Below are 9218 nucleotides of genomic sequence, written 5' to 3' on the forward strand. Positions count from 1 at the left end.
TAGTATGGGATTTCAACTCCCCTCCTAGTGAAGAGACTAGCAGACACTTCTTTAATGCAGGGGGAAATAAACTATGCTGCTCAACATATGACTTGGTGATGAAAGAATGAGTAGCACCAGTATCAAAAAGCACTGTAGCTGGATGGGAGTTGACCATGAACATACCAATAACCACGTTAGGAGCCTCGGTCGCTGACTCGGCCGTCACGTGGTTCACTCTGCCCTGAAGTGGCGCCCTGGGCTGAGCTGGACGCCCCTGCTGTCCCGCCTGCGCCTTTCGGGGGCAAGAGTTGGCGTAGTGCCCCGGCTGGCCACAATGAAAGCACGCACGAGGAGGTGCCTGCTGTCCGGCTGGAGGAGCTGACTGTCATGGAGCCTGGAGTGCTGACGGAGCTGGTGGAGCAGCACGAGCCGAGGTGCAGGTAACCTCGGGCCCTGCCCCGCCTACTGCTGCTATCGAGGCGGGTACTGTTGCGGCCTCTGCTGGTACTGCTGAGGAGGCCATTACTGCTGCTGCTGGTAGTGCTGGGGCTGCTGGAGGCGAGGACGAGTGTTGCTGCCGGTAGCAACGGGAACCATCTTCCTCTTCTTGTCCTCCATCTCACGGTGCTTGCGCTCCGTGTTGAGCACGCTGTCAACCAGGTGGTTGAAGTCGTCAAAGCGGATGTTGAGCAGCGTGTACTGGAGGTAGTCCTCAAGGCCCTCCATGAAGTGCTCTTGCTTCTTGCAGTCATCCGCAACCTCAGCAGGGGCGTAGCGAGCAAGCTGCAGAAAACGATCACGATACTCCGTGACCGTCATAGTCCCCTGAAGCAAAAAAGACAGATATATATCGAAAGATTAATTCATGACTCAGAAAGATAGAACAAGAGGGTACTAGCTCAAAAGGAAACGCTGAATGATTATATCCGAGATTACCTGCTTCAGTGCAAGGAACTCCTTCTGCTTCATCTTCAAAACGCCCACAGGGACGTTGTGGCTGCGGAACCGCTCCCGGAACTGGAGCCAAGTAAGAGCCTCGCGGTCCTTAACTGAGTGGGACTCCCACCAGTCCAAAGCTACCCCTCGCAGCTGTCCTGCTGCGTACAGAACACGCTCCCGATCATCGCACTGGGCGATGTCCAGCTGACGCTCCACTGCACGGAGCCAGTCGTCAGCCTGAAGAGGGTCGGACGTATGAGAAAACGTCGGCGGGTGACCCCTCAGGAACTCAGCACGCCTGTCGCGAGGCTGCGGTGGTGGAGGAGGCAGAGGCTGAGTGTGAGCCTGCTGGAGAGCCTAAACAGTGTTGTTCAGGGAGGCCATCATCTGCATTTGGAGCTGGAAGTACTGCTCCGGAGTCAGAGGTGGAGGCATCGAGATCCCGGTCCCCTGGGTGTTCTGCCCCTGGTTGTTCTACCCCTGCTGGTCAGAACCACGCCTGGTGTTCACCATCTGATTTTGGACGAAAGATTTCATTGCAGGAATAAATTCAGATGCACATGATAACGCTTTTGCGGAAAAGACTCAGACATGATAAAATAGACAGGATAGAGTTGACTGTTTTACCCCCAATGATCTAACTCTTTTTATTAATTAGTTAACTTTAACATCAGAGTGATTTTCTTTAAACAAATTTAAACTACTAAGCTATGCAATCATTCAAAAATCCAAATCAATCATGTAGCATAATAACAAGCAGACAATTTTCACAACCTAGCCGAGTTTAACACACGACTCGACTAACACAACGCGTCACAGAACGTGCTATCGTATTATTATAAAAGGGTCACCTAACTGATACTCATGGTGGTCAGATGACTGATTCAGGCCAAAATCTACGAAAATTATTCTTTAGAGAGAGAAATCAAGGAAAGACAAGTAAAAAGCATGAAATTCAAGGGGTATAATAGTAAAATAGTTTCAGCAGACAAGAATTGGAGAGAAGAAGTCCTAAAACTCGACCAGTTCTTTTTAGGCTTCATCCTACAGTCGATATGGCTCTGATACCACTCTGTAACACCCGGTTTATAAAAGAACATAAACCGAGCAATCATATACATGCCAGGATCAAGTCACATGTATATACAATAGAATGAACAGTATATCACAGAACATAATGCGAAAAAAACATAATAAAGCGAATACGAATGTTATTTATTACATTAATGACAAAGTGTCTGATACAGCGAAAGCGAAGTACAAAATACGAATAAAACTCTCCAAAGCTGTGCAGGACGCCACAGGGACGTCGACTGGGAGATGAACGCCTAGAAGTCCTCGTACTCCTGGAAGCTCTGAGTGAACTCCCTCGCCTTGGCAGGAACTGAGCAGCAGTAGCGTATCCAAGAGGAAAAAGTAGAGAAGAGGCAAGAGTGAGTACACAACTTGTACTCAACAAGTATAACACAAACTATGAGGCTCTAAGGTTGGCTGACTCAACTGCATTAGCTTTTAAGTGTTGGCAAAGTTTTATTAAGACTAATTACTACAAGTTGATGAATTACCATTAACTAAGTTACATAGTAATTAATCAGAATTAATTATGAAATTACTATAAACCAGACTGAACCAAACCACCGGGGAACCTGCCTCGCCAAAGGAAGATAACCCCACTAATCAAAAGGAGGATCTGGGCTGCTCATGACCGTGAGCATGGCTAGTATACCAGTTTTACACTCTGTAGAGGTTGCACAATTTTACCCACAAGTCGTGAGCTAAGCTAGAGGTTCATCACACTTCCTCAGGTGAGATGACTAGCAAACTCACTACGAGGCCATTACAAAGGATCACGTTGGTAAGGGGTAACCGCTAAGGATTCAGGCTCCGCAATGATGGGGCCCACCTCGAGGGGGTACAAGATAACACAGACCAAGCCTCGCAGCATAGGGACCATTGAAGCTCACCACCTCTCTTGCCCCGTCGGTAAGTTACTCCCAAACCAAAATGACCTAATTAATAAGCCAAGACCATCCCATTCTAGTTTTGTGGTTGCACTGTTGTCCTAGGTTGTCGCTCTATGAACCGGTCCTTATGGAGAGTGGCCAACCAAGCACTAAGCACCGTGCTGGCCCCCTAAACCATGTTTCTTCAAAAACCATATTTTAACGAGACGTGAGCCAATCAAGACAGCACAGAGGGCCACTCTCAGGATTAAGTTGCATAAACCATTAATCAATTTAATTAAAAAGGACCAGAGTGGGTTATAGCACAGTAACCTAGCACAACTAACCAAAATGCAACCCAAAGGTATATACAAAGGATATAAAGTGGCTAGGACAGTCCTTATAGGCATACAGTATTAAATGCAGTATGAAATTGTATTTAAAAGTGATAGTTTGTTCATGTTATACTTGCCTTCCTCGTACTGCTCCTGCTGCAGCTCAAAGTACTGGTACTGGGGCTCCTCAGATGGATCAGCGTCTACTCACGAACACATGGCCAAAAGCAAGACACACAATAAGCATACAAGAAAATACTAACAAAAGCTAAGAAATAGTACATCAATACATAGAAAAAGCACACTAAACTAGTCTAAAACTATTCTATGCATTACAATGATCGCGTGGACATAAAGAACGCCAAAAACGGAGCTAAAACGCAAAATCTAGGCTTAAAACAAGTTCCAGGGACCTATTTGTAAGAAAACTGGAGTTCCAGGGGGTTTCCGGGCAAAACCGAGGACTAATACAAAATTAAAGGTTAGATCCAGGGGCTAACGCGCAAAACAACCTTAACTGGACTGCGGGTTATAAACTGAGAAAAGTCAGGGGCTTAAGTGTTAAAACCAGGACCTAACTGGAATTAATTTTGAAAAGAGCCGGACCGCGGGTTGATTCCATGTAAACCCAGGGGCTCTTTAACAAAAGTGCCAGGGTGAACCGTTATCCGCGCATGTGGGCCGCTGGATCTAGATCTAACGGTTCAGATCTAATGGCCTCGGGATCTAATCGGACGCGTAGGCTTCAGATCGGACGGCTGGGATGTCTTGTGGCCGACGGCGGCGGCGGGACGCGCCGGAACCCTCTGTTCCGCGGCGGCGTGCGAGGGAGCTCGCCGGAGTTCGCCAAATCCGGCACTCCGGGGGTCAACGCAACCTGTTTTTGGGTCTGGGTGAAATTCGCGAGATGCGTAATCCACTGGGGGTTAAGCCGGGTTCGGGGTGGACTTGGGACGCAGCAGCGACGGCGGGGGCGGTGCTAGGCCATGGCACTCGCCGGAGTGGGGCGTACTAGCCGAACTGTGGTAGAGAGAAGGTGTCAAAAGGGTGTGCGCGCGTGGGTTCAGATAGTGCGAACCCGAGCCAGGGTGGTGTGGTGGCTGTGTTGTGCTGCGGCGAGGTCCGCCGTGAGGAACTCGCAGAAGATGCGGCGGCGAGACGCCGGCGTGCGGGGTCCAAGCTCCTGGGTGCACCACAGGCTACACTAGCATGCCAAAAAGGAAGAGTGGGCGGAGTAGGTCCTCACCGAGCTTTGGATTGAAGAGAATGGCCAGCGCAGAGTGCTCGGCGGCGAAGACCGGCGGCGGAGTTGGGGCGGAGCTCGTGGAGGAGTAGGTGCAGGGGTGATTCCGGGCTCCTGGATCCCACGGGCGGCTTCCAGGTGATCTTGCGATTGTGCCACGGGGTCAGAGAGGTCGGAGTCATGCTGGAGTCGAAGAATTCCATGGCGGAGCTCTTACCGGCGGCGGAAATGCTCTGTCCCAAGCTTGGAGGGCAGTGGCAGCTAGGTTTGGCGGCGCGCTGATGGATGGAAGGGGCGTAGGGGGTCGTGGGGGTTTAAAGGAGGCGTGCCGTGGAGGGAGCGGCCGTGATCCCCGGCGAGAAGTGCGGGTTCTGTTGGCACACCAGAGAAGGGAAGGAGGAAGGAGATGGCGCCGATAGGCGGGCCCGGGGGCGCAGTGAGAGAGAGAGGGCGACGCGTGGGGAGGGGAGGCAGGCCGAGCGCGGATCGCGCGGTTGCGGGCCGAGCGAAGCCGAGCGAGAGGGCCGCGCGGGGTCGAGCGCGTGGAGGCGGGGTTGGCGGGGCACTGGGCCGAGGTGGAGCGAGGAGTTAGTTGGGCTGCTGTGGTGAGACAGGCCGCGGGGGAAGCTGGGTGGGCCGCGCGCTGTTGGGTCACGTGGGTGAGTGGGCCACTGAGCGCGGGCCGGACGCGGGGGGGGGGGGGGGGACGGGCTGGTACCTGGGTTTGGGCTTGGGGTTTTGAGTTTTGAGTTTGGTTTTGGTTTTCCTTTTCTAATTCTAATTATATTTCCTATTTCTATTTCTAATTCAAACTCAAGCCAAATGAATTCAAATTTGACTTTTGAATTCACTCAAGCACTCAAACAAATAAAACAATGCTCCAGCATGATGCAACAACAAATTTAAACCTATTATAAAATTTTAATTACTCGAGGAACAAAAATTGGATTAAATGCAAGACTAACCACAGAAATTCTTAGAAAATTAAATAAAACCAATTAACTTTATTATAAAATGCTGAAATTTAAACTTGGGTGTTACAGATCGACTTCAATTTGCGCCACAACTTAATCACCACACCTCGAACTGCGCCAGGAGGTTTTACACACATATTGGTGGCAGTCGACAAGTTTACCAAATGGATTGAAGTCAAGCCAATCAAAAAGATCTCATCAGATCGTGCAGTCGAGTTCATTAGTGAAATACTCCACAGATTCGGGTTCCCCAACACAATCATAACTGATCTTGGATCAAACTTCACTTCGTAAGAATTTTGGGACTATTGCGAGAACTCTAGCATTGACGTCAAGTATGTATCAGTCGCACACCCAAGAGCCAATGGCCAAGTGGAACACATCAACGGACTGATAATTGACGGCCTAAAGAAGAGGATCTTCGATTCTACAAGCAAGAAAGGAGGCAAATGGCTAGCCGAACTATCAATGGTAATCTGGGGGCTACGCACCTAACCCAGCAAGGCAACAAGACAAACTCCTTTCTTCCTAGTATACGGCTCCGAAGCAATACTGCTGACAGACGTCAAGTGGAAGTCACCTCGACTAGAGATGTATGACTCAGCAGAAGCCGATGGAAGCCGACAACTAGATCTGGAACCACTCGATGAGATGAGATGAGATGAGATGCAATGCACTCCTACGATCAACTCGATATCTCGAAAACATGCGAAGATATCATGATCGCAACATCCAATCAAGATCTTTCAACATCGGAGATATGGTCCTCTGCAGAATACAAGATGAGACAGGCCTTCACAAACTTAACTCAAGATGGGAAGGACCCTTCATCATCACCAATGTCATAGGACTAGGATCCTATCCACTGATCTATGCGGACGGACTAGAAGTCCCCAACTCTTGGAACATCAAGCATCTTCGGAAGTTCTACCCATAAGCTGTCAGAAGACCTCTTCCCAGATTTCAAATTTCAATAAAGGAACATGGTCCTTCGGAGTTCAATTCAAGCACCCAAGACAGCTTCAGGAGTCGATACTCCTTTGGCTACCTCGAATACCAACTTTTCTTTGTTAACTCAAAGTCAAAGGCATGGCGAATCGAGTAGTCGGGGCTAAGGGCCATGAGCCTTGCGGCCCTAGAGACAAGCTCTCTACCTTCTTCAGGAGACGTTACTCCATCGGCTACCTCAAATACCAACCTTTCTTTGTTCACTCAAAGTCAAAGGCACGGTGAATCGAGCAGTCGGGGCTAAGGTCCAAGAGCCTTGCGTCCCTAGAGACAAGTTCTCTGCCTTCTTCAGGAGTCATTACTCTATTGGCTACCTCGATACCAACCTTTCTTTGTTCACTCAAAGTCAAAGGCACAGTGAATCGAGTAGTCGAGGCTAAGGGCCATGAGCCTTGCGACCCTAGAGACAAGTTCTCTGCCTTCTTCAGGAGTCGTTACTCCATCGGCTACCTCGAATACCAACCTTTCTTTGTTCACTCAAAGTCAAAGGCACTTCGAATCGAGTAGTCGGGGCTAAGGGCCATGAGTCTTGCGGCCCTAGAGACAAGTTCTCTGCCTTCTTCAGGAGTCGTTACTCCATCAGGCTACCTTTAATACCAACCTTTCTTTGTTCACTCAAAGTCAAAGGCACGACGAATTGAGTAGTCATGTGTGACACTTCAGGTGTCTAGCTATTAGAATCTAAGTTTATGTATGCATTTCGTGAATTTATCCTTGTGTGATAGTCAAAATTTTCCAAGACAAATTGAGGGCATATATGTAATTATACAAAAATTACTAGCTCCTTTTTGCAAAAAGTTTTAACACAGGAAGTATTTCCAAATTTATGAAGGGCTTTCTTGCAAATATGCTAGTAATCATTACTTGGCAGCTTTATTGCACTTTAGCCCAAATTTGATGTGAAATTGCTATCAAAAAGTAATTTTTCCTTTATTAAATAGAGTTTCTTTGAAATTTTAAAAATATTTCAAAATCCTTTGATCTAATGAAAATTTGCACAACATGAAAGTTGTAGATCTTGAAAAACTAAACAACTTTCATTTTGGGAACTTTTTCATTTGAGCCCTAGAACAGCTGAAAATTTTATATTTCAATGCAGCCCCTGAACTTTTCTGAATTTGCAAACAAGTCCCTCACTTCGTCTTCCTCCTCCAGCTCCACCGGAGCTTTGCTGCGCCGCCGCCGCCGCAGTTTTCCCCCGCCCACCAGCTGCCCGCGCCGCCTCTGGAGTGCCACCCGCCGCCTTTGGCCTCTCCCTGGCCCCACACAGCCCTCACTGACGCCCCTCTCCCTCTTCCACGCCACGCCGCCATGCGCCGCCCCTGTTTCTTCTCTCCAACAAGCGCGCCGCCGCGGATGCGCCAGCCCACTGTTCCCAGCAGCTCCACGCATTGAGTACGTGAAGCCCCGCCACCCCAGCACCGCCTCTTGCTGGCTCCCATGCCCCGCGCCACGCCGCCCCAAACTCCCAGCTCGTGCCACGACCGCCGTCCGCCGTGGAATTACATGCCGCCACCCGATTTGCACCCCAAGCAAGTTCTTCCTCCTGGAGTACTCATCCTCGTACTCACTCCCTCTCACATTGCCTATAAAAGGCAATGCAGTCTCCGTTCGCATGCCCAAAACACCGCCGCCCCCTCCATCAACTTCGGTGACCCCCTGCTCATCGCCGACCCGCCACCACGGCAACTTCCCAGCCACCTCAAAGCTCCGATTAGCTTCACTGAGTCCTCATGAAGCTAATTCACCCCCTTGCACCACCAGTCCCTCACCAGAGCTCGCCGTCGACGAGCGCCCTCACCGCTGTGCTCTGTGCCAATGCCGACGACACCCTTCCCGACCACCTCCAACCGCGCCACGAGTACCTTCAGGTGCGCCTTGACCTGCTCAACCCCACTGGCCCCTCGGACCTCGCCGCCGGCAATCACTATCGCCAGAATCGACGGTCAAACCCCCTCCCCCAGCTCTGACCCGACAAAGGACTTGTTTGCTTTGATTTAAGTCTTTCTGAGGTCCTTTCTGTAAAAGTTCAAACTTTTCTCTTTTTCTTTTTTCAGTAAACCTAGTAAATTCCTAGTACTTTGTAGAAAAATTAGAAAAATACCAAACCAATTTTGTTGTGTTCCTTATAAATAAATCTACAAGTTTGGGGTTATGAAGTTTTGATGAAACTTTGTGTATTTGAATCTAGAAATAGAATTAGTTTATGGCCTTTTTATTTTGTATCTTTTGTTCTAAACCAATGCCAATGGTGAACTTTGAACCATGTGTTCTTTAAAACCTGTCAAGCTTTCTAAAATTTTTCTAAACCCATGAGTGAACTATAGCATATACTTTCAAAATTTTCTTCCTATATTATTGTGGCAGAACCACCTGAATTATTCTGGCTCAAGTGCGCTGGCTATCACCATAAAGGCAACACCGACTCAAACGCACTTCAAACGGAACAATCCTTGGTCTGTCGGGTAATGTCCCGATACAACCACCGGTTTTGGATCGAACAAGCATACCCCGCACGAAGGCGAGTCCAGAGGTATTACAACCACAACTTTTACATCACAGGCATAGTAGTTATTACAAACCAGTTTAAAGTACTTATTACAGAACCAAACTTAAAAAGTAACAGTTATACAAACCATAAGTTTACTTTAGAGTTCAAAAGCAGCGGAAAAGTAAAACACGATATCTACAACACGTCGCAAAGCATACCGAGCTAGCCCAAGCAAGGTATCACTCGTCAGTCTCATTGCCGGTCGAAGACGGATGCCACTCAACAGACCAGCCAAAAGGTAAA

The sequence above is a fragment of the Panicum virgatum genome, chromosome 5K (assembly GCF_016808335.1).
Source record: "Panicum virgatum strain AP13 chromosome 5K, P.virgatum_v5, whole genome shotgun sequence".
Taxonomy (NCBI): Eukaryota; Viridiplantae; Streptophyta; class Magnoliopsida; order Poales; family Poaceae; genus Panicum; species Panicum virgatum.